The 27,681-nt window shown below is 36.4% G+C and overlaps 1 protein-coding gene and 1 pseudogene across 2 annotated transcripts in view; one reads left to right on the top strand and one right to left on the bottom strand.

The window, feature by feature from the left end:
- Nucleotides 1-27,681, bottom strand: part of LHFPL3 (LHFPL tetraspan subfamily member 3) — a 621,367-nt gene that overhangs the window by 484,637 nt on the left and 109,049 nt on the right. The gene's annotated exons all lie outside the window — the stretch shown is intronic.
- Nucleotides 26,521-26,932, top strand: LOC123812070 (annotated as a pseudogene).

Below are 27,681 nucleotides of genomic sequence, written 5' to 3'. Positions count from 1 at the left end.
ATTAAAAAATAAAACAGGCTATTCTGACTCCAGAGTCCAAGTTTTTCACAACAATGCATGGATAGATAGGCACAAAGTTAGCAATGAATAAATACCTGTTTTCTTGGCAAATAGTAGAAGCAAATGATGAGACAGTAAGAAGATTATAATTATGTTTTTTTGGTGTTAAAACATTTATGATGTTAGTTGACTTGCCTGCCATTTGCTATTCATTCTGTAGTAGATACAATGAAAAATTGTAGAGTAAAAGTATTCCACTGAGAAGTCCAACTGGGAAGAATCTGCATAAAGAAAATTTCTATTGTCATTAAGAAAAAACTTTAGAAAAGGCCAACCATAAATTGTACAGAAAAACATTTTAATAGGTTGTAAACTTATATGTGCAAGAAAGACACATTTATTCCCAACAGGGTTCTTGGGGTTCTGGTAGTTGTTCTCACCATTGATTATATGCTGATATGATTTATATTTCACAAAATATGTCAGTATAATTCTGAGCCATTGGTTTGAAAATGTCTCCATTTCACTGCCTACATTTCCACAGAAACCCCTAATTTCATTAAAATGACAGCTATTTGAAATTAGAAATCTCTTTTATTAGTATCATTAATATTTATTATCAGTCTCTGAGAGGGTCTAATGAAGGAGTTCCTCTAATGCCTCATCAGGTTTTATTCTGATTAGGTTTGAAATCCTCAATCAAGAATTAGATTGTGACATTTAACAGTGAAATTTCATTTTTAAAGTGTCATAAAAAAGAATTATGTTAAATTAAAGGAGACTTAAGAGATAATAACCAAATATAATGACACTGGTTTGAACAAACCAAATATACAGAAAAATACTGGGCCTATTGAGGAAACATGAATTTGAATTTGATTTAGATAATACAAAATTTCATCTGAATGAAAAGAAAATCACCAGTAAAAAACAGATTGAAATTGCTAACAAGCAAAATAGAGACAGACTCATAGAGAGCAAGGTGACAGCTAAGGGTGGTATAGGGGAGGGTGTGGAGAGATTGAGCAAAAAGGAAAATGGACTCATGGACATGGACAACAGTGTGATGATTGCAGGGTGGCAGGAGGGGTATAAGTGGACTAAATTGTAATGGAAAAATACAATAAAAATGAAAAAAAACTTATGAGGCTAAAAAAACAGATTGTATAATAGTGGGTATAATTGGAAAAACATTTTGATTAATTAAAAATGAATATTTGCAAATACTGTTACACATATGTGCATACAAAGGGATCTGGAAAGATATGCCAGAGAGTGCTACAGTGACAATCTCTGAGTGGTAGAAACATGTTTTATTTTATTTTTAGTTTTACTTGCCTATATTTTCCAATATTCTACAAAGCAAATGTACCTAAAGGTAATTAAAAATAGAGTGAAGCAGCTTTTGAGGACAGTACTTCACATCACCTATTTGATGAGAAATGAGGCTGGATTCCTAAAACAATGTAGCTTCTATCTACCTCTCACCTTTCCTTCTAAAAAGCATATAAAATTCATCAGTGGCATGAAATTAATCTATTTTGTTTAGCTCAATCATAGTGACTAAAACACACTAACCTTGAATAATGAAAATTTTACATTAAATAAAATACTTGATCAAAGCATTAATGATCCAACTTCAATGTAAGATTTCTCACAGTATCTATACACATTTGTTAATATAATTCAATTTTAAGGTATGACTCCAAATAGAAAGTACTAAATGTGAAATTATATCATGGAGACTCCTGATTCTATTAATTATAATAAAATATAGCCAGTAAAATTAGAGTGGTTATGTAACTTGCCCAAGGTCACACAGTAGAGAACCTTTTATCTAAGGGTTCATCAAGGTTTCTATAAGCCATAAACAGGACCACAGATTTAAAGTAATTGTCTTGATTTTAAAAGCTTGGCATTCCCATGTATGAACTAGGGCAAGTTACCTACACATGTTTCCTCTTGTGTAACATAAGAGTATTGATACCCAACTTGTATTGGTAATGAGGATTAAATGAAGCAACACTGATCAGAACTGTAGCTGGTGCGCCATAAGCACATAGCCACAATGATAGAGGAGGAGGAGGAAGGCAACAATAATAAGGAAGCCACCTGACCTCCTCTCAATGACAACAGCAAAATACTACGTTCTCATCCTGCAACTGAGTATTGTCACTGTCAATAACTATTATCACTGCCATCAAATATATTTATTAAGAATATTCCATGGGGTACTTTGAAGTGAATTACAAGTACCATTCCTGACTTCCAGGGAGGGAATATTAACCCAAACATGGAAAAAGTACTAAAAGAACATACCTTAGGGAAAAAATATTTATCTTATTGTATATAGTATAATGATTGTGCATCGGGAATATGATGAATGAGAAAATCATGGGAATTATCTTTAATGTATTTAAAGAGAAATTGTCTTCTTATTGGTCAGGAACATCTTTGTAGAAAAGCTGAGATTTCTTGGACTCAATTGAAACAGAAAATTTCAACAAGGCAAAAGGTGGAAAGGTGTAAGCTGTGCTGAGAACTGGTAGGAGAGCAGTGTCCTGAGTGTGGCATGTAGGCTGCACAGAAAAGGTCCTACTAGAATCCAGATTATGGATTGACAGTTGGAATGAAAGGGAAGAGATGGAGAAGCCAGAGGAATTGCTATGAAGAGAAAGCATCAATGAAAAGACTATCTCAAGCATTTGTGCTTGTGGTTGTGTTGGAGAGGCAGGGTTGTTAAGGACATGAACTCCAGGGTCAATGTTTCTGGATTCAGATTTCAATCTGAAACTCACTAGTTACGGACCCTGGTCAGGTTCCCTATCCTCCTTGTTCCTCAGTTTCCTTATCTGAACATCAGGGAGCAATAGAGTTGTTATCAGATTTCAGTGATTTAATGTATATAGAGCTGTTTGTGGTTGCAGAGTGTGCACTAGAGTGTTGGATAAATGTAACATGCTGGCATTTGTTCCTGGGCCAGACATGGAGATGGTCATAAAGATGATGTGCTTTGTCTTAGCCAAGTTTAATATGAGTTGAGATACTACAAATGCTTTAAAACCCTGTCTTATACATAGTATTGTACATGACTGTAACTGCATAGTAGATGGTCTCACAAAGAAAGAATAGTAATTACAAATAAGAGGATAAATATGGACTGACCCATTTGTGAACAGAAGTAGAATGGAATTATCAATAAAAGCCATTTTTGTCTAAGGCCACTGATTATTTTTTCATTTTATTGCTTTTGAAAATATGAGGCTATGAGGCTAGATACTAAGAAACAGGGGTGGGAGGTGTGCAACAGAAGCCATTTTCTTTTTCTCTCATTATCTCACAACTGGTCTGTTCTTTGATCTCATGATTAATTTTGTTCTTTCCTTTCACACTGAAGCAGAAGGCAATGCATGTTCTAATCTAACACCTAAACCACATATAGCAAGTGCCCTTATCTGGGATTTGGGCATTCTCAGAGCCTGGCATTTAATGCAGTCACTTACTTCCTTTCACTTTTCTATAATTGTGCTATAATTCTGCTCAGAGGAAATGTTAAATTAGGGATATATATTAATACATAATTTGTCTCACATCTAGGATGGCAACTGCATTTCGTGCATGTTGTAGATGTTTAAGAATATCACCTTTGTCTAATCAACAGAAAAATGCTATATTAATCTGGATTGATTTAAGTTTCTCTGACAACCATTTTTCATGGACTTCTAGAAAACAAAATGTAATGTTTACTATTAGGGAACAGAGCTCTACCACTGTTACAGGTAATGAAGAAGGGGGAACCATCATGAATCTTAGAGATCTCCAAAAGCTAAATTCAAGTGGGGGTAAACAGGAAGACTAATAGGAAATGGAAATTTAAAGTTAGTTACCTCAGGTACATATCCACACTTTGGAGAAATTTTATACCCTGTCCTATGAGTTAGCTAAACCTGCTAAATAATAGTAAGAGTAAAAATAGTTAAGAACCATTAAGAGTCTACTTATTTTGGGAGGAAACTTTCCCTAAGAGAAAAAACAGACAAAACAAAACCCAGTTTGGCACCACTCTCAATTTATGCTTATCAGGAAGATTCACAAAATGAATACCACTGCATAGTACTTTAAAACTACATCATCAGATAAGGTGATTTCATGGGCCATGCCACAAAAGGTGGCTGATGATTTAAAAGACCCTGTCCTTACATGGACAAAACCAAGGTGGTATGGAATCAGAGGAGGGGAGTAGGGATGGCTGGAGTTGGGGGAGAGAGAGGTAGGGGGAAAATGCAGACAACTGTACCTGAACAACAATAAAATAATTTAAAAAGAAAAAAAAACCCTGTCTTTTTTCCTACTACACAAAACACATTGCTGATGAACTGGGAATAGAACAAAAGTCTGCTTTTAGCCCCCACTGAGTGACATTACTTCTCTGTTTCCAGATAGCACTTGTAATAATCTGGAGCAGCCATTTCATAAATAAATCCATCAGCTCTGAAGCTATCAGTGTCCACTTTATTTACTCAAATGACCAGAGAGGCTGGATCAAACCATCCATGTGTCCACAGGGCAAAGGTTTGATGTGAGCTTGTTAAATTGGAGTCTCCTATTTAAATGGATGACACAAGCTAAGTGGACCACAGTTATCTTCCCTGGGAAGCCCCAATAGGTGAAGGTAGAAAATGTTTCCACAAGTCCTTCTTTCTTTGGAGAACTTGTTATTCTCCATAGAAACTGCTCCATGCTGAAACATGCCTGTATAACTCTCAGTCAGAGTAGATCTTCTCATCTTTGCTCTCTCTCTCACAAGGGTGCAAATGATACATCTATTTTATTGGTTTTATATAACCCAAAATCATTGTTTTCTCCCTTTGTTTCCGAAAACTTCCAGAGGATGAGCCAGCCAGCCTCCCAAGCAAAACCTATTGGCACTAACTTCTATTCTCACCCCAGTCTTGTAGAGGATGGGAAGTTAAGAATTGCATTTCTAGACTCTTTAGCAGCTAGGGTTCTACAGGCAATATACATTGTGCCAATAAAGTGTTCCCATGTAAGTTTTGGCTGGAAGATAGGTAGTTATGACCTCAGTAACTGGATTACATATTCCAGTGGTAGTCACCAGCTTCAAGGGTGCAAGCTGATCGAGGCAGGGAGGGAGTGAGGGAGAGCAGTAGCAGCTTCCTGACCTCTGGCTTGCAGCTGTGGTAGTTTGACCTTGAAATCAATAGTTTAAATGATTTCTGTTCCTCTAGACTTTTCAATGATTTTATAAATACCTAATTCAGTATATTAAATCTTTCTGTTTAAAATATCTCAAGTGCACTGAATACTGTCAGATCTCTTATGGGTGAGAGTTGGATAAAGACTTACCCCTTACTGTTAATGTTGTGGAAAGGCAAAAACACTGAATAGTAAGGAGATTAATGGGTTAGCCTTTAAGTGAAAGACATGGAAAACAACATGGAGGAAAAAGAGAGAGAAAGAGAAAGAGAAGGAAGAACAGGAAGAGGGAGAGAAGGAAAGGAAGGAGTAAAGAAAGAAACCAAATGATATGATGTCCAAGTTCATAATTTGCTGAATTCACTTTCTCAATTACTGTCAATCCATGTTTTCAATTTGTTTATTACCAAATACTGTCTTATCAAAATGTATCTAATTTCTCGATTGGGTGAGGAGAAACTAAACCAAGGAATGTCTATTAAATTGGATATGCCTCCAAATGCAGTTTGCCAAACAACAGAAGATAACCTGTTTGCACTACCATCTAATACAGGAATAATGAAATGAATTAACGTCAGTTAAATTAGTCTCAAAGTCAGTTTGTCACTTTTTCCTGATCAGAGATAAACCTGTATAACCTACCTTTATAGTACTTCACAATGTAAAAGGTACATTCACATACCATATCTCATTTGCTCCTAATGCACTTTCGTGAAATAGGTAGAAATTATTATTACTCCTATTTCACAGTGGAAGAAAATGACACTCAAGGAGGCCCCATGTTGTTGAGTTGCGAGATATGAGTTAAACTGAAGTTTTCTGTCCCTCCCACAATCTGATGTTCTTTATATTACCCCTTACTCCCTACCATCTGCTCTTGTTTCACTCTCACATAATCATGTGAGTCAGGTAGTACAAGGAATGCCTCCCATCCTGTTTTTTTAAATGAATCTTATTGACACCACCAAAGAACAATAATCTCAAAGTCACTAACCTTGCCCTGCTTTACAACTAACTTTGGAAAACACTAAACTTTGCAAATAAAAAAAAACATTTTGTTCTACAGAATTCTGGGAAAGAGATATACCAGCAAGAAACTAAAGAGGAAATTGATGTTAATACTGGAATTGACCAATGGAGAATCAGTTCATGAGTTAATTACTAGAAGTAAAGAGCTTTGGAGGGAGGTAAACAGAATTAAATGAAAGGGTCAGAAATACAGTTCTTGAGAAAGAAGAAAAATGGATACAGGAACTACAACTCAGATGGTAATTCTGGCCAAATACTATGTTGTTGGAATATATGGAGTCCTACAAATGGTTTCATTTGATTCTCTTCACAAGATTTCAATTCCAGCTAAAATCCCTTTTAATCCACACAAAGGAATTATAGCTAGGTCAAATACTCATTTCTATCTATCCATAAAGTCTTGGGCCAACTAAAACCAACAACGTAAAAGCCAGTTTGTTTCAATCATGCAGGACTGATGGAAATACTGGCAGAGCTGTAGCTGAACAGGGACTAACAATGACATGGGGATTTAACTAGATAATGTAAATTTTGAAAAAAAAAACAACCGATGATCTCTTTTTTAGCAGTGGAAAAATAGCTCGTTCCCAAATTACCCAGATATTTTTAGTAATAGCATTATAATGCTATAGAATCAAATTCATATTTTGAAATTCTAACCACCAATGTGATGATATTAGGAGGTGGTGCCTTTGGGAAATGATTAAGTCATGAGGACAGAGCCCTCTGAATGGGTTTAGTGTCTTTTGTAAAAGAGATCCCAGAGAGCTCCCTTGCCCCTCTGTCATGTGAGAACACATGAGGAAATGCCATCTATGAATCAGGAAGCCAGCTTTCATCAGAGATGGAATCTGCCAGTGTATAGATCTTGGACTTCCCAGTCACCAGAACTGTGAGAAATATATTTCTGTTATTTATAAGCCACCTAGTCTATGGTATTTTGTTATAGTAGCCTGAATGGACTAAGACATACACACAATTGTCTGAGAATGGTGACACAGTCTACTTATTTTATCTGTTTCTAAAGTTGACATTTCCCTCTCTCTTGGAGAAGGGCAACGATGTACCTATTGTTTGAAACCACATTTATATGTTGAACTTCTGCAGTTCAATTCAAATTCAATTCCTTTCCATTCAAATGTATTCCTGGTCTCTAAGAGGTCTTCCAAAACTACAGTTTTAGAAAACTGAAATCAGAAGCATACCCATAATTCTAATAATATTGAGGTTTTTGTTTGTTTGTTTGTTTTTTGCACACTCTTGATAGCAATAGTTTAAGAGATGTAACTTTCCAGATATGTAAATTGTTGCTGGGCAAAACTGCTATTCATGCAATTTTTATAAATCTGTTTAAAAAAGAAAGATGCATTCTTTTTTAAAATTAAGGTTAATATTTCCCTAGGAAATCATACACAAAAAGAAGGATACCATGTCAAATATTAGCTCCCATTATTAATCCTGGAACAAAAAGACAAGTACATAAGCCTCTAATTACTTATTTCTTCTCCCATACAAGTCATTAATGGGACACTTCTGTCAGTTTTCAAGACTATAGCTTAGGGGATGCATGACACAGCTAGGAATGAGATGGGTAGAGTTAGCTAACTGTAAAAGTAGTGGGGTCCCTATCATTCCTACCTTCCATGTCCTCTATAGCAAAGCAATAAAAAAGTATTCTTTGGTGGTCAGTGGTAGCAATTTATGGCATGAATTTTGATCTCCTCAGACTAGTATTTCTGCCCACTCTGTTTTGTTATATTGGTTTCTTTTAAAGAAAATTTGGAATGATACCTACTGCTCATGGCTAAAATTTCATTTAGGGTTTAAAAATGTTGGGGGTGGTCTGGTGGGGGGAAAATGGAGACAACTGTACTTGAACAACAAAACAAACAAGCAAGCAAAATACAACCAGAGACATTGAAATAAAGGACAATTTCACTGTAATCAGAGAGGAGGAAGGAGAGGGATAATAGGGGAGAATGGGGGGAGCCCCATCAAGGAACATGTATGAAGGACACATGGACAAAGCCAAGGGAGGTGGGTTCAAAGGTGGGAGGTGGGGATGGCTGGAGAGGAGGGGCATTCTGGGGTCAAAATGGAGACAATTGTACTTGAACAACAATAGAAAAATAAAAGAAAATATTTAGAGATAAAAACTGTTTACTTAGGACTTAATTCAGCATATTAATATACATTATTCTAGTGAAAATATGATTACTATCCTAATTTGAAAAATGAAAATATTTTAAAAATATAATAAAAATGTTACTTCAAGTAAAATTCACAGAGTATGTTAATATACTAGGATTGAGACACATTAGCAAATAACAAGTAGTACTTAAATGTGGGGTAGACACAGTGCATTAGGAACTACCAGAAAACAGAAAGCACTCCACATATTTCAAAAAGAAGAAATTTAATAGAGGATTGGTTATAGAGGTGTTGGCAACACTTAAGAAGCCAAAGTGGACAAGGTGAAATTATTAAAATATTAGCCACTATAGAAAACCACTGCTGCCCTGGGCTGGAGGAGCAGAAACACTCTCAGGCCCTGGCTCTGTGCTGCAAGGTTCCAGCTGAATGTTTCACCCTAGTGTGGGCACAGGAGCCCAGGAGCCTGCTGCTGAAAGTTCTGCTGCCCAGACACCCTCCTGCCCTCCATCCCACTCCATGGCCAAGGTAAAAAATGCTGTTGTACCTTCTAGTGCACTGTTGTAAATCCTCCAGAAACAAGACACTTGCCATTTTCATACTTCCTAATCCCTGAACAGTGCCTTTTAATAGCAGACCCTGATGGGAAGCCCACAGACAATAGGATATGTAGTCTGAGAGTGCTGGGACTTAAGCAGAACAGGACGGCTGACAACAAATAAGCTGATAATAGTACATGAGTTTTAAAAAATAGAAGAAATAGATACCCTTTAAAAAGGAATTGGGGATAAAACTGAAAATGATCTTAAAGCATTTAAAGCTAAAATGTGGAGCCACTGTACAGTTATTACTGTATTCTTGGCATTATCTCCTAACTTAATTAGTTTTACATAGTGGGATTTTCTTTAAACTATAGTCTGAACACTTATTATTTCAATTTCTTAAGTGTCATTTTTTTTTAAAAAAAGATGTACACCATTAGTTCTCATCTATGCAATTCCCCCTCCCACCCTTCAGTATTACCAGGAAACTTAAAGTTCTTCTGAGAGCTTCTCATTATCTCTATCTTGAGTTAACTATTTCATCATAATTTTTGAGCTTATGAATCATAAGGTATAAATATAACTTTATAAATTAAATGTATGTTCAAATTTAGGCTTTATTTATTCATAGAGTACATAAAATTGCAAAAGATAATTTTTTATATATGCAAAGCTATAATAGTCAATTCACTGAAAATTAACTCTGTAGTTACACTGACAAACACAGATAACAAAAGTATTCCCAGCACTTAGGTGCTCCATGCTCTTTTGGAAAACAGGGGGAAAAAGAAGCCATAATGAACTAACTAAATTCCCATTGTGAATACTTAAAATATACAGTTATTACCACTGAATAATTGCATGCAATCATTTACAAAAATAAAGATTGCTTTATTTTTTCCAGTATTTTTTCTTACAAATAATCCAAATGTTTGTACAGTCTTATAAAAATATACTTTGTCATTGTCTTCAGCTGCTGATTCTCAGCAGTTTGAGAGAAATTAGTACTAATATAAAATTCAAAGTCCAAGACCTTCTTTTTTAAAAAAAATCCTCACCTGAAGATATGCTTATTGATTTTAGACAGAGGGGAAGGAAAGGAGAGAGAGAGGGAGAGAAACATCAGTGTGAGAGATAAATATCAATTGGTTGCCTCTCGTATGTTCCCAGACCAGGACCAAACCTGCATCCTATGCAAGTACCCTGACTAGGAATTGAACACATGATCTTTCAGTTTATGGGACAATACTCTAACCAACTGAGCCATACTGGCCAGGGCTCCCTCTTTTTTTATTTTTTGACTCAGGTTTTAGATTCTGTTTTTTTAAAGTCATACATTGTCCAAATTTTAAGATCAGAAACTTTTCAATTAGTTGTGAATAAACTAATTTGCACATTATAGACCTGAGATCAGCATTTTGTGACAATCAGTTTTCCTCATCACCAAAAACTCATTAAAAGCAAAATGCTAATTAATGTGCATTTTTACATCATAAGATTAACTTTTGGTGAACAGGGCTGCCAGAAGTCAATGTTGATACTGGTGATGAAGTAAAAAGCTGCAATCCATACCTAGTTTGTGCACCAAGATGAAATGAAACTATAAAGAAAAAAATATTGAGGAGGTTCTGAGGCAAAATCATGGATGCACAATGAAGAGGCCAGCTAACTGATCACAGCTAATAAAACAAGATGGAAGAAGGAAGTTTCATACCTTGTTTCCTTCTCATTCAGCATTCATAGACTAGACTAGAGCAATGGACAGGATTTATAAGTATTTTATACCTTTATGTATGGGCTATATAGGAATTAAAGAGTTGAAGTTAGGCAATTACACCCCTCATGATTTTTAGTGAAAGCAGAGGAGCAGTACTTGGGTTAGGGAGGTAACGTGGTAGGGAAGGAAACAAAAACTAATTGAGCTCATTCTATGTGGGGTACTTGGGTAGGGTTTTGTATACATGACCTCATTGAGTTATCCCAATAATCTTGAATAAACTTGTTATCCCCCATTTTACAGCTAAGGACACTGAGCCTCACTGAGGTTAAGTTACTTGTCTACAATGTACTAATAGATAATACAGCTGTGATTAGAACTCAGGCCTGCATGTGGACTCTTGCTTTTTTTTATGTTATGGATACTACCTCTTGATACCCTTGATAGCTGCAATTTATGGCAGGTGAGGATGTAGTAAGTCAAGTAGGAACCAGCAGAGTCCTAGTTCTGAGCGTCCAATGACAATAATTCTTATTTCTCACAGGTGAGGACCCATCTTAGAACACATTGTGATTGCCTGCTTTATTTACCACAACTTGACTTTGGTGAAGGGTTTCAGAAAGATAAGCAGTGAGTCTGTTTAGGGTCTGTTTCTATCTTGAAGGGTAACTTCATTTCTGGCAACTACTTTTTAAAAGGCACTGTTTAAAATTCAGAAGTCACAAAGGGCTTTTAATGCTAAGGATGACACTTTTGTTGCCAATCTCCATAAGTAAAGCAACTTTTTTCTTCCATTTATTTTCTCTGCCTCTCCCCAGTCTCTACATTTCTCTGATAGGTGTGGGAAATTCTTTTTTTCCTGAGAGTACTCAGGAAAACTCAGAAGACAACAGATGTTTCTGGGGGCGGGGGAGAGAAATTTAAAAAACACAGAAAACAAACTGCCATACAGTATCCTTCATAAGGTTTTTGTTTGGTCCCTCTTCTTGAATATTTCTATTCAAATGAGAGATGAAAACAAAGAAAACAAAGCCAGAGAATTGTATGAGCTGAGGAAAGCAGCTGAGGTATTAAAGAACTGTCCTCCTCTTGTGTCACCAACCAAGAGAATCCAGGCAGACACCTCTGATTATCAAACAAGTGGTCATCCAAGATAGAAGATATTACTAACATTTAGCATTCTTAGGGAAGACAGCCTAGAGTCACTAGGTGAAGAGAGAAGGTAAAGTGTGAGGTCATTGTTATCCCAAGTGCTGATGGGAAGGAATCATGGAGAAAAGCCCTTTGTCCTCAAACTCAGTTCTGCCCTGATTAAGTTACACATGGAATAGCAAGGTGGACTGAAGAAATTTTCCCAAGAATTATAAATGAATTAAGGCAAATCCTCACATTGATGCCTAAAAAGATACATTGAAATATGAACCACTGCTAATTCATATGTGAGGAGTAATCAAGATTTTCTCCTGTTCTCCTAGAGTTATTGAATGCGGCAAGGCCTGATGTGGTTTGTGGGATTCCATTTTGAAGTCTTTATGTGTGTGATTCCATTCTAAATTCCTACTTCTGTGCCCTGCAGAGATTTGTTAAATACATTTAGAATGTCATACCTGAGTTCAACATATGTATCATGCTACTAAAGGAAGAAGCATGAGACAGTATGACACTTTCCACCAAGGCCCAGCACCAGTGGGCCAAAGCAGCTAATTCTGACTCTCAGGAAAAAAAAATTCAGTACAGCAGGTAGGAGCACTGTCTACATCCTAATGCATTGCTTTGTTAGAAGTCCTTGCATGATGCATCGCCACAAAAACAAATAAGTAAAGATTCCCTGTCACTGCCTCTATGCAATTCTCTTTGACTTCGGAGTTCAATTCCAAGTCTTTGTCCCTCAGGAAAAAATATCCAAACCCCACTGTAATTTTATCCTGAAGAAAAAGTATCCTTTTATCCTTTAGAAAAGTAAGTATAGACAATATCTTAATTTTAATTAGAAAAGCATCTTTGTGAGACTACCTGTATTTGTATTGAAGCTCAGATTCACCAGTGTACATACACCTGGTTCCAGACAGCAGCAGTAGACAGATGATGCTTCAGTGTATCTTCTTAAATGGGTTCCATAATTCTGTCATTAAATTATTCCAGATTTAAATGATTAAGAAAAATATTGAAAGGGCTTAAATTCTATATGGATTTTCATAATGGAAATAATTTCTTTTCATTCTTTAAAGGCAATCAAATCACTTTCTTTTCATTAAATTCACTATTAATTCACATTAATAGTCAGGGCATTGTGTCAGTCTCTCTAACACTGAGATACTGTTCATAATGGAAATATCTATAAAAACAATCACCCTAAGTGACTTTTACTTTGAAATAAACATTGTATAGTTTTCATACAGTATAGTAATGCTTGTCAAAAAGAGGTTCTAAAATACTCATAAAAAGCGATAGGGAATTAGCTGAACACTGTGGATTTACAGGCTATCAATGAAATAACACATATTTTTTATGAAAATGGCTAAATCACTATTTACTTGATGAACTGCAGTGTGATGGTTCTGAAGGAGCCATTTTGCTATATTGGCTAAATAATGAGTGTTTACCAAAACTGAGTAATTATAGAGTCATCATATAAAGTAATGTCTGTGTCTGCCAAGGAAGGAGATGAACCTGCTACAGGGTGAGACCTTGAAATTTGGCTACAATTATTTCTAACCCTGGCACCACAGACAGAAATGAATAAACTTCATACTGAAATAAAAGTATAAGAATTTCCCTATCTTTTTCATTATTCAATGCACCTCAAAACACAAAACAGTCTACCAGTTAAATTTATGTTTCCAATGAATTATTTTGCTAAAAAAATCCCTCAAGGATACCATCTTCCTTTGTGATATTTGTATCACATTAATTATAATGGAAGTTACCCAATTGACTTGAGGAGGAAAATATAACATCAAAGTAAATCAATTTAGTTGAAAATAAGTTTTTTTCATTAAAATGTATTAGAAAGCTTAAGGATAAATCATATCTCAATTCATGCAGCTGAAGATGGATTTCCTATACAGAGGTAGAGAAAAAATAAAAATACAAGAGAAAAAGAAAAAATTGCCAATATTTGACCACTTTTGACTTACAAAAAAACAGTAATTTCATATAGTCCAACATCATGTCATACATGTCCTGAATACCTACTTTAAAATAAGTGAATATTTTTATTTACTTAAATTGACTGATAGAAAGATGTAAGTTTAATTTTTTTTCAAATTTTTCTCATTCTATTATTGTTAACATACAATATATTAGTTTCAGGGGTACAACTTAGTGGTTAAACATTTATATAAGTTATGAGGTGATCACCCTGATAACTCTAATACCCTTCTGACACCATAGTTATTACAGTATTATCAAATATATTCTATCAAGTATATGCTGTACTTTATATCCCCACAACTATTTTGCAACTACTGATTTGTACTTCTTAGTCCCTTCACCTTTTTCACTCATTCCCTCTAAATTCCTAAACTCCTCCCATATTGCCACCACCAAAATTTTCTCTATATCTGTGAATCTCTTCTCTGTTTGACTTACTTCACTTAGCATAATAGCTTTTAGGTCCATCCATTTTGTTGCAGATGGTAAGATTTCATTCTTTTTAAAGGATGAGCCATACTCCATTGTATATATGCACCAATTCTTCTTTATCCATTCATCTATTAATGGATGCTTGGTAGCTTCCATTTCTTAGCTACTGTAAATAATGTTGTAATGAACAAATGAATGGATATGTCTTTTCAAAATTAGTTTTTTGGGTCTCTTTGGATAAATGCTCAGAAGTGAAATTTCTGGATGCTTCCTTGTCTCTTGGTATAGTCACTTTAAGGTCTATTTTGTCTGGTGTAAGCATGGCTACCACGGCTTTTTTTCTTTCATTTCCACTTTCATGAAATATCTTTTTCTATCCCATTACTTTCCATCAGTGTGTGTCTTTCAACCTGAAGTGAGTCCCTTGTAGACAGCATATGTAAGGTTCTTATTTTAGTATCCATTTAGCTACCTTATGCCTTTTGTTTGGAGTGCTTAATACATTTACATTTAAAATAATTGTTGATATATATGTAATTATTGCCATTCAATTATTCATATTTTTATATTATTATTATTTTTAAAGAAGTCCCTTGAATATTTCGTGTAATACTGGTTCCATGGTGATAAACTCCTTTAGCTTTTTCTTGTCTGGGAAGCTCTTTTTCTGTCTTTTGATTTTAAGTGATAGCTTTCCAGAGTAAAGTAATCTTGGTTGTAGGTTCTTGCTTTTCATCATTTTGAATATTTTTTGCCAATCTCTTCTGGCTAAAAATGTTTCTGTTGAGAAATCAGCTGACAGTCTTCTGGGAACTCCCTTGTATATAACTAACTGCTTTTCTCTTGTTGTTTTTATTGTTTTTTTCTTTGTCTTTAATCTTTGGTATTTTAATTATGTGTCTCGGTGTGGGCCTCTTTGGGCTCATCTTGTTTGAGACTCTGCACTTCTTTGTATGTCTATTTTCTTCTCCAGGTTAGGGAACTTTTCTTCACTATTTCTTCAAATAGATTTTCAATCCCTTGTTCTCTCTCTTCTTCTTCTGATCCCCCTGTGATGCAAATGTTGGTACACTTGATATTGTTCCAGAGGCTCCTTAAACTATCTTCATTTTTTGGATTATTTTTTCCTTTCTGATTGGGTATTTTTTGCTACCTTACTTTCAAATCACTGATTTGATCCTCTGCTTAACCTAACCTGTTGATCCCTCTGATGTAGTCTTTATTTCAGTTGTTATATTCTTTACTTTGACTGGTTCTTATGTATGTTTTCTATCTCCATTTTTATTTCCCTATTTCTTTTTTGAAGTTCTCACCAAGATCATTTAGCATCCTTATAACCAGTGCTTTGAACTCTGCATTTGGTAGCTTGTCTCCATTTTTAGTTCTTTTTCTGAAGTCTTGTCCTGTTCTTTCAATTGAGACATGTTTGTTTGTTTCCTCATTTTGCTTGCTTCCTTGTGTTTGTTTCTACAATTTATATAATGTAGAGCTGCTATATCTTCTAGTCTTGGTAGAGTGATCTTATGTAGTAGGTGTCCTATGGTGCTCAGTGGCTCAGTTTCCCTGGTAACCTGAGCCAGGTGCAGCAGATGCATTCTTTCTGTGGGTTGTGTGTGTGCTCTTGTTGAACTGAGCCTTTATAACTGTGACACTCAAAGAAACTGATTTCTCATCTAACCAAATGGTTTGAGAGTTAGTTGTGACCACAGTGAAGGAGCAGTTGTGTAGTGGAGAACCTACAGAGCACGATTCACTTCAGCAGTGCTGTGATGCCTGCCAAATTCCCCTTTTGGGTGTGTCATTTGTGGAGGTGCTCTAGTGTGGTCTAAAGTTGGCCACCAGGTGTGTTGGTTCTGAGGCTTCCTGAGAGAAGTACTGGTGCAGGCCAAGGTCAGCCACTGCCTGTGCCTTGCCTGGGTCCACCTGGTATGAGCTACAAAGTGATCTGTAGATGGTTGCCACTTGTTCTAGGCTTATAGATGCCTGGGAGGGACCAAGCTGGGAACTGAGGTCAGCTTCCAGTAGTGCTAGAATTGGGGCTGCTTAGTGAGAAGTATGGGGCATGCCAAGGCAAGTTTCTGCTTGCTTTGGGTTTGTGAACCTTTGGGAGATTTTACGAAGGTCCATAGCACAAGCCAAGACAGGCCATTTATATAAAAAAAAAGCATTGGCAATGGCCTGGGTGGGCCTGCAATTTGGCAAGATCTCAAGCAATCACCAATGTGAGGCAAATGATGTTAGCTAAGTTAATGAAAACTCACATGTGGTGCTAGCAGGCTGGGTTAGGGGAGGCCTTAACAAAGAAACAATGGCTTCTGCCAGCAATGACTTCTGTTTGGGAAACATGTCCCACCATCCCTTACCCTAAGGCCAGACAATTCAGTTCCTCTCTCTTGTCTCTGGTGCCCTTCTACCTGTTGCCCCAGTGGTGGAGCTCAGAGCCAGTGAGTTTGTTAGTGAGTCCCTGCATGAGCTCTTTAAAAGGAATGCCTGGGACTCCAGAAGCTCCTGTCTCACTCAATCACAATCGGCTGCTTTTCACTGCCAAAAGATGGAGACTTCTCTTCCCAGTACTGGAACTCTGGACTGGGAGCTTGGTATGATGCAGGGACTGCTCACTCCTCAGGGAGGACCTACACAGCTGAGATATCTTCCCTTCCCCCTAATTTTTATATGAATATAGGACCTGCCTATGCTGCATCTCCTGACTCTGACCAGTCTCGATGTAGCTTCTTTATATCCTTAGTTGTAGGACTTCTGTTCAGCTAAACTGCAGGTGGTCCTCAGTTACGGTTGTTCTGTAGTTTAGCTGTAATTCTGATGTGGTCATGGGAGGAGGGGAGCACAGCATTTACCCACTCTGCCATCTTAACTGGAAGCCAAAGTAATATTTTTAAAGCATTAAAAAAAACACAAATGTTTCAGAGAGAATAGAAAATACCTAAGATATGAACCTTAAAATCTCTATTAGGGAATAAAGAAGTAAAAAATTCATGAGGAGTAACAGTCTAGGGTTTCCAGAATAAGGGGCAGTCACTGGTGCTAAACACTACTGACGGCTACAGAAAATAATACTAAGAGAATGTCATTGTACCTTGGGATGTAATGTACAGTATGGAGACCATAGTTAAGGATACTGTCTTATATATTTGAAAGTTGCTAAAAAAGCAGATCTCATCACAAGATGTCTCAAAAGTTCTCATCACAAGAAAATAAGAAAAAAATTGAAAATGATATATGGTGATGAATATTAACTAGATTTATTGTGGCTATTATTTTTCAATATACATGTATAATAAGTCATTCTCTTGTATGTCTGAAACTATACTAATATTATATATCAATTACATCTCAATTTTAAAAAGAAAAGTAAATACCATTGGATTTGAAGATTTAGAGACCATTGGTGAGCTTGCTTTATAAAGAATCTGACTGTAAAACCAATTCTATAAATTCTATAAAGAATTTGACTTGTAAGACCAATTAGATGAAAAATTATTATTTTTAAAGATTTTATTTATTTATTTTTAGAGAGGGAAGGGAGGGAGAGAGAGAAAAACATCAATGTGTGGTTGCTGGGGGCCATGGCCAGCAACCAAGGCATGTGCCCCAACTGGGAATCGAATCAGTGACCCTTTCTTTGTTTGCAGGCCCTCACTCAATCCACTGAGCTACACCAGCCAGGGCTAGATGAAAAAATTATTGAAGGTAAGAAACTTGTAATTCTGTAATTCACTAAGGTTGTTCAATAGTTTGCATTTAAGGGCTTCTGGCCAAGATGGAAGCATAGATAGATACACTTTGCCTCCTCACACAACCAAAAGAAGAATAACAAAAAATTTTAAAACAAAAAATATCCAGAACTTCCAGAAAATCAAACTGTATGGAAGTCTAACAGCCAAGGAGTTACAAAAGAAACATTCATCCAGAGTGGTAGGAGGGGAGAAGATGAGCAGCCAGGGCAGAGAGGACTCCTGGCAAGGTGGTAACTGGAGGACGGGGGTAGGTGGAATGGCAGCTGGCAGACAAGGTGAGGCAGTGGTCCCACTTTACATGCAGATAAACCAAGAGGAACAACTGGAGAACAAGACAGATGGCACAACCCAAGGTTCTAGGGCAGGGAGACAAAGCCTCAAAACTTCTGAGTGAAAACACCTGTGGGGTTTGGGGCAGCAGGAGAAACTCCCAATCTCACAGGAGAGTTTGTTGGAGAGGTCCACAGGGTCCTAGAATGTACATAAAACCACCCACCTGGGAATCAGTACCAGAAGGGCTCAATTTACTTGTGGGAAAATGAGGAAGTGACTGAAAGCTGATCAAGACCCAAGCAAATAGCATTGTTCCCTCTTGGACCCCTCCCCCACATACAGCACCACAATGCAGAAAAGTGGGTTGCACTACCCCAATGAATACTTAAGGCTCTGCCTCTTACTACACAACAGAAATGCAGAGACAAAAAAAAAAGATGGGCCAAATGAAAGAACAAATCAAAGCTCCAGAAAACATATAACTAAGGAATGAAGAGATCACCAGCTATCAGATACACAGTTCAAAACACTAGTAATCAGGATGCTCACAGAAATGGCTGAGTATGGTCACAAAATAGAGAAAAAAGTGAAGGCTATAAAAAGTGAATTAAAGGAAAATTCATAGGGAACCACCATTGAAGTGCAGAAAACTGGGACTCAAATCAACAATTTGGAGCAGAAGGAAAAAATAAACATTAAACTAGAACAGAATGAAGAAACAAGATTCAAAAACATGAGGAGGGGCTTAAGAACCTCCAGGACAATTATAAACATTCCAACATCTGAATCATAGCAGTGACAGAAGGAGAAAAGGAAGACCAAGAAATTGAATATTTATTTGAAAATATAATTAAGGACAACTTCCCCAATCTGGCAAAGGAAATAGACTTCTAGGAAGTCTGAGAAGCCCAGAGAGTCCCCAAAAAGATGGACTCAAGGAAGTACACACCAAGGCACATCATAATTACATTATCTAATATTAAAGATAAGGAGAGAATCCTAAAAGCAGCAAGAGAAAAGGAGACAGTTACCTACAAAGGAGTGCCCATCAGACTGTCAGCTGATTCTCAAAAGAAAACTTGCAGGCAAGAAGGAACTGGAAAGAAGTATTGCAAGGTATGAAAGGCAAGGGCCTATATCCAAGATTACTCTGTCCAGCAAAGCTATCATTTAAAATGGAAGGGCACATAAAGTGCTTCTCAGATAAGGTTAAGTTAGAGGAGTTCATCATCACCCAGCCCTTTTTATATGAAATGTTAAAGGGCCTTATCTAAGAAAAAGAGAAGATAAAAAATATGAACAGTAAAATGACAACAAACAACCATCAACAACCAAACCTAAAAAAACAAAAACTAAAAGAATGAAGCAAAGAACTAGAACAGGAATAGATTAACAGAAATGGAGATCACATGGAAGATTATCAGTGGTAGGGGGAGGAGGGCAAATGGGGGAAAAGGTACAGGGAATAAAAGGCATAAGTAGTAGACAAAACAGACAGGAAGAGGTTAAGAATAATGTAAATGTAGAAGCCAAAGAACTTATATGTATGACCCATGGACATGAACTAAGGTGGGAGACTGATGGTGGGAGGCAGGTACAGGGCAGAGGGGGATAAAGAGGAGAATAAATGGGACAACTTTCATAGTATAATCAATAAAATGTACTTAAAATAGTTTTCATTCATTAGTGTTTTGATTGACCAATTTTTGGAAGCATGGTCTTTTTAAGTTCAGTATTTAGAAAACCAATCCCAAAGATCACTGGGGAGGAAAATTTATAACTTTTCTTTTGCCCAGATTAACGTAAGTTATCACTAGTGTTTTTAGAGAAAGAACCTAGCTTCTTCCTAGCGTCCACCCCCAAAATACCAGCAAGGTCCCATACTCTGCAGTTTGAGACCCAATGTAATTTTACATTTAATCATATAATACACTAGAAATATAGCTGTAGGAAAAGGATAAAATATATTAGTGAGTTGCAGTCAAAACCCAAAAGCAAAATAACAACTTCAGATTTCAATACTGCTCTTAATATGACAGTTGTTCTGTTTCTGAAAATTAAATATATCCTAAAGTTAAGAATTTACTTATTAGTATGAGTTAATCAGAGAATGTTATTTTATAATTGATAGTTTTTAAAAAAGTGATAAATTAGAAAAAATGTTAATAGCTATAACAGTGCCAAGACCTAGATGTGATGTGAATGCCAAATATAACTATGATCCACAAATGGTTCTGTTGAAGACTCTTCCTGCCCAACAAATTTATAGATAGGGAAAGAATATATACAGCTCTGGATGATCTTTTGATGGACATATCTTCAGTGATTATGTTTTTATCTTTGTTTTTCCACCTGGCCCCGTCCTCTAGTAATACAAGAGGCCATTCTGATCAGAGAGCAGAAAACACAAAGAGAACTGATTTCCCGTAAGGCAACTTCTACTGAAATTTACTTCTCAAGTCCAAAGAATTTTTTGTTTCATTTTTGGGATAATTCAGTTTCTACTGAAACTTACTTCTCAAATCTCCAAAGAATTTTTTTTATTTTTGAAATAATTCCCAGTCCTCTTGAGGAAAATTCATAGAAACTGACCTACAAGGCATTTTATCAAATAAATATCCAGCTTCATCCAATTACCCTTTATTCCTCTGCAAACACACTAATAAACCTTCCGGGTGATAAAAACAATGTCTTATAACACTTGACTTTCATTAGCACTTCTTGCAGAAGATGAAATATCCTGTTTTATGGATCAGGGTCAAGAGGTTCATATTAAACCAAAGGACAGGCAAATGGTTTTTGTTCTCTTCCTACTTTGCTGCTATTAAACTGAAGGAAAGACATTAAGAGGGGTGATGTCCAAAAGCATTGGTGGAGTATTATGATGTGCAAAACACCTTTTCAAAAGATTTATGAAACAATGAAATTGACTGTATCTAGGTTTCATGTCTTCAACTTTGCCTAGATATGAATTTGAGTATTTTTTAAATTTTTTATTTTATTCATTGTTCAAGTACAGTTTTCTCCCTTTTACTCCCGATCCAGCCCACCCATCCAACCCTCCCACTTCCCTCCCATTATCCCCCCCCCCCCTAGTTTTTGTCCATGTGTCCTTAAAGCTTGTTCCTGTAAAGCATTCCCATTCTCCCCTGAAATTCCCTCTTCTCTCACCTCTGGTCACTGTCAGCCTGTCCTCTATTTCAGTGTCTTTGGTTGTATTTTGCTTGTTTCTTTGTTTTGTTGTTTAGGTTCTTGTTAAAGGTGAGATCATATGGTATTTGTCTCTCACTGCCTGGCTTACTTCACTTAGCATAATGCTTTCCAGCTCCATCCAAGCTGTTGCAAAGGGTAGGAGCTCCTTTCTTTCTGCTGCATAGAATTCCACTGTGTAAATGTACCATAGTTTTTTGATCCATTCATTTACTGATGGGCATCTAGGTTGCTTCCAGCACCTAGCTATTGTAAATTGTGCTTCTGTGAACATCGGGGTGTAAAGGTTCTTTTGTATTGGTGTTTTAGTGTTCTTAGGATATAGTCCCAGCAGTGGAATTGCTGGGTCAAAAGGCAGATCCATTTTGAGCTTTCTGAGGAAGTTCCATACTGCTTTCCATAGTGGTTGTACCAGTCCGGAGTCCCACCAACAGTGCACTAGGGTCCCCTTTTCTCCACAACCTCTCCAACACTTGTTTGTTGCTTTGTTTATGATGGCCATTCTGACTGGTGTGAAGTGGTATCTCATTGTGGTTTTAATTTGCATCTCTCTGATAGCTAGCAATATTGAACATCGTTTCATGTGTCTTTGGATCTTCTGTATGTCCTCCTTGGAGAAGTGTCTGTTCAAGTCCTTTGCCCATTTTTTAATTAGGTTGCTTGTCTTCTTAGAGTGGAGTCATGTAAGTTCTTTATATATTTTGGAGATTAAACCCTTGTCTGAGGTATCATTGGCAAATATGTTTTCCCATACAGTTGGTTCTCTTTTTATTTTGATACTGTTTTCTTTAGCTGTGCAGAAGCTTTTAATTTTGATGAGGTCCCATTTGCTTATTCTTTCCTTTATGTCCCTTGCTCTAGGGTACATGTCAGTAAAAAATGTTTCTGTGTGAAATATCTGAGATTTTTCTACCTATGTTCTCCTCTAGGACTTTAATGGTGTCATGGTTTATATTGAAGTCTTTTATCCATCTTGAATTTATTTTTGTATAAGGTATAAGTTGGTGCTCGAGTTTCATTTTTTTGCACATTGCTGTCCAATTCTCCCAACACCATTTGTTGAAGAGGCTATTTTTACTCCATTTTATGTTGCTGCCTGCTTTGTCAAATATTAATTGATCGTAGAGACTTGGGTTTATTTCTGGGCTCTCTGTTCTTTTCCATTGGTCCATGTTGAATTTGAGTATTATAAAAGAAAAAAGATATCTATATAAAAAGGAAGCACTAGGCTACAATTCTGGACATTTTATGTCACTTCCTTAAAATAAACAAAGTAACCAAACAAGGGAGAATTAACTCTAGGGATGGGCCCCATTTCTCAAGCCTATGAGAATATTAATAGATAAAATGACAAAAGTTTATGGAAAATTTACTGTGTGCCAAGACCTACATTAAATGGATTATTCATTTATTCTTTACAACAAGCCTATATGGTAGATTCTCCTATTATCCTCATTTAACAAAGACAAAACCAAATTTTAGAAAGATTAAGTGGCTTGCTCAAGGATACACCTACTAAGAAGGAAAGCTGCAGTTAGACTCAAGAACTCTGATTCACAAACTGATGCTCTTGTTCATTATGTTATACCATTTCCCTATCCATGAAGCTTGGGAAACTGATTTTTCAATTCCATAAAACACCAACCTGTGCTTTAATAACAGAAATGATATTAAGTGTTTCCAAGAACAAACAGATACACAATACCACCACATCTTGGTCAGATGACCAATGGTATTAAAAACAAAAACAACTCATGAATAAACAAACCAAAAACTGCCTAGACAACAGAAAATTTAGATCAACTATAGAATACATTCAAATTAACAAATATCAGAAAAGCTCTCATATCTATGATATTCTTTTAAAAAATTATCAAGTTACCCAAATCAGGTTCCTTGCAGTTACATCCTACTGAGTCATATTTATGATTCAATAAACATGATGACCACCACTTAGACATAATGGTTTAAAATTACTGAAAAAGAATGATGCTGGGTTGATAGAAAGTATTCTATAACCAAACAGTGGGGGTTCCCAGATAAAATTAAAATTTAAAATTCCTTTGAACATAATCCATATACAACAATTGTCTACAAATACTGAGGAGTGGCTTCTACTACATGCAAAAAGTAATTGTCAATTAAGTTAACACTAGTTCAAGGAATTTCAGAGTAAGCACAGCCTAGCACTTGCTTGGATGATACCTATCATCCTGACAACTCAAAAACGCCAATGCCACTGTTTGCTTTCTACAGGGATGTGCACCTGGCCAGAGTCACCATGCATGGATTTCCCTAATAAATGATGAAGTCACTCTGCAGGCATGTTACAGCTATTCTGCTGGTTAGGAACGGCTCCTGGCTGGTATGTCTCTCCACTGTAGTGAACCACATTTGAGAAGGGAAACTCACCAAAGAAATCTATTTTCAGAATATGTATTTAACTGCATGTAAAATGATAGTCTTCTACCCCTCTATAAAAGGTCCAAAGATTGTGTTAGTTTGCAAACAACACATATTATGTGGTAATGATCAACCTCTGGGGGGATAAATACTGCATTAATCTACATTTTAGTTCAATAAGTTCATCTAGATGCTTAATCATCTTTTGATTATCTTTTTATCACTATAATTTCTGTTGTACTCTCTGTATGCTCCTTTATTACTCTTTCAATTCTGAAAAGAAATACACTCATTCTATTTTTTTCTGATAAATGACAAATATCTCTGATCACTTTCACAAACAACCTACAGAAGTGTAGACCAGGAGGACCACCTACAGTAGGACAGCTTTAGTGTGAAATGGAGGTGGGATTCTAGACACCTCACTTAGACCACGTACCAAGGGGCCAAAAGTTAGAGCTGCTCTGGAATTAACTACATGTCCTTGTTGGTTAAAGGGAAGCACCTGGTGTCAGCCCCATCCCTTTTGTCTTAAGTGCTTCTGAAATTTCTCCTGGCATTTCTGAGCAATTTTCCTGACCTATGAATGATAGATCTAGTGGGTAGAAGTGGTCATGCCAAGACATCTAATGGTGCTTATATCCTCCAGTGCTGATAAGGTAGAAGTGGTCATGCCAAGACATCTAATGGTGCTTATATCCTCCAGTGCTGATAATCAGTCGAAATATGAGTAGGGCTCATAGAAGAAAACAGACCCTGAAGGCCAAACATCTATACACTGAAAATAATGGTCATGGACCCCTCCTGTCTCCTCTGACAACTCATTTACCTTCACCTGTGCCATCCATTGTGGGTGCGATCCTGTATGTTGGGTGCGGTTGGGGGATGATAGTATTGTGTGATGCTATTCACTTTGAGGACAGGGTTAGAGCTACATCTTACCTGTTTTCTGCCTGCTTCAGTGGCTACCTACACAGGACCACAAAATCACCTTCCGCCAGCTACCCTGCTCTTTTACCTCTTAAGTTACTCTAACCACACTATCTGAAAATGGGGTCTTGACATGGTCACCAACTGCCAGGTATAAACTATTGGTACTTTCCAAGATAAACCCAAATTAATGAGGGGATTCAGAGTTCAATCAGCAGCCACTAGATCACCTATGACAATCACTCCAAAGGGTAATTCCAAATATTACAAAAATAAAGAATTAGGCTTAAAAATCAAAAGCAGCTATGGTAGAAGTGCAGTGAGGTCCCAAGGTAAGGAAGCCCTATTCTTGGGGTGCTAGAGTATATGAGAGTAAGTAATAATCTCTGGAAGCCCCACTGATATACTTTAAAAATAATCAGCACCCCAAACTCAGCAGTTTGCTAAGGAGACATTTTAAAAAGGTACAATACATTGCCAGAGAAAGCAAGTTTAATAAACACACAACTAAATAATCTAGCTAACATTACCTGGTCAGGTGGCACCCAGACTACAGAATCATCTGGCTGAAGACATATTCAGAAAATTACCAACCTAAAAACCCAGATTCTACCCAGTAAGCTACAAATCTAGGTGCCTAGATATAAATTGCTTCATAGAATGATAATGGTTCACAAAACCTTAGCAATCTACTCTTTCAGATATTTTTTCTAGATGTTGTATACTATTTCCCTTGGGCCCCCAAATTTCTCATTCAATTAAATCCAACATATAATGCTATTCTTTTTATATTTTAAAAAGTAAGAATCCATGTACCAAAGCTTCATGTCAACACATATATAAGCTGACATGAAGAAGAATGACAATAATCTAAAATTTTCTGAAAAGAATTGAAACAGATAAGGCATTAATACCTAAGATATAAAGTATATAAGGAAATCCTACAACTCAAAGCAAAAATGCAAATAATCCCACTTGAATAGACATTTCTACAAAGATGACAATGCAAATGGCCAAAAGATATATGAAAGTATGTTCAATATCACTAATCATCAGGAAAATGCAAATAAAAACCATAATAACATATTCTCTCACACCTGTTAGGATGGCTATTATCCAAAAAACAAAAGATAACAAGTGTCGATGAGGATGTAAAGAAACTGGAACTATTTACACCAAGGGTGTCCAACCTGAAGCCAGTGGACCACATGCAGCCCAGGATGGCTGCACAACACAACACAAAATCATAAATTTGCTTAAAACATTATGAGACTTTTTTGTAATTACATGTCACAATGTATTTAATGTGTGACCCAAGACAACTCTTCTTCTTTCAGTGTAGTTCAGAGATGCTACATGTTTGGACACCCCTGCACACTGTTAGGTGGAATGGTGCAAAATGGTGCATTCATCATAGAAAACAATATGGAACTTCCTCAAAAAACTGAAAATAGAACTACTGTATGATCCATCAATCTTACTTTTGGATAGATTTCCAAAAGAACTGAGATTGGGATCTTAAAGACATATCTGCACTCCCATGTTCATTGCAACATTATTCATATTAGCCAAGACATGGAAACAATGTAAATATCCATCAACAGATGAATGAGTAAAGAAAATGTGGTATATACATACAAAGTACCATAATATTATTCAGCCTTTAAAAAAAGGAAATCCTGGCTCTTTCCGTGCCACCACAGTGGTACACATGACTATCTTGGCTGATGCTCTCAAGAGCATCAACAATGCCAAAAATAGAGGCAAATGCCAGGTTCTTATTAGGCTCCAAAGTCATCATCTGGTTTCTAACTGTGATAATGAAGCATGATCACATTGGTGAACTTGAAACCATTGAGATTCACAGAGATGGGAAAATTGTTGTGATCCTCATGGGCAGGTTAAACAAGTGTGGAGTGATCAGCCCCAGATTTGATGAGCAACTCAGAGATCTAGAAAAATGGCAGAACAACCTGTTCTCTTTCTGTCATTTTGGTTTCATTGAACTGACAACCTCAACAGGTATCTTGGACCGTAATGAAGCAAGTAAAAAACACACAGGGTGGGGGTTGGAAACCAGGGATTATTTTTCTAAAGATGTAGTACATATGTGCAAGTAAAGTACCTCAGTGGGAAAAAAAAGAAAGGAAACCCTGATGTATGTGGCAATATGGATTAACCTGGAGGACATTATGACAACTGGAATAAACCAGTCACAGAAGGACAAATATTGCATGATTTCACTTATATGAAGTATCTGAAAGAGTCAAATGCATAGAATTAAAGAGTGGAAGGATGGTTCCTAGGGTATGAGGAGAAGAGGAAATGGAGACTTCTGTTCAATGGGTATAAAGTTTCAGTTATGCAGCTTGAATAACTTGTACAGATACATTGCACAACACAGAACAACACAATACAATAACAGTACTATATTATGTACATAAAAAATTTAAGAGGATAGATCTTATGTTAAGTGTCTTACCACATCCTCAAAAAAAAGATGCACAAGGAAACTTTTGGAGGTAATGAATATTTCTGTAATGTTGATTATGGTGATGTTTTACTGATGTATACATATATATATATATAATCATCGTTATACACATTAAACACATGAAGTTATTTTGTATACCAATTATACCTCCATAAAGCTGCTTAAAACCTAAAAAGAACTGGAAAAACCACTCATATGACTTAAATCACTAATCAGATACCAGTGTATGTAAATATCCTACAAGTAGATGCTCAGATACTTAGAATTGATGGTTAATCTATGTAATCACACAATTCCTTAGAAATAGAATCTCATAGTCCATGTCTTCAACCATTCAGAAAGTCTCTGTGGTGTTGAACTCTCCTGTCATCTGTA

The sequence above is a fragment of the Phyllostomus hastatus genome, unplaced genomic scaffold (genome assembly GCF_019186645.2).
Source record: "Phyllostomus hastatus isolate PE091 unplaced genomic scaffold, TTU_PhHast_1.1 phas_scaffold_78, whole genome shotgun sequence".
NCBI lineage: Eukaryota > Metazoa > Chordata > Mammalia > Chiroptera > Phyllostomidae > Phyllostomus > Phyllostomus hastatus.
The sequence above is the reverse complement of the archived record's forward strand: the minus strand, read 5'-3'. Positions and strand labels throughout refer to the sequence as shown.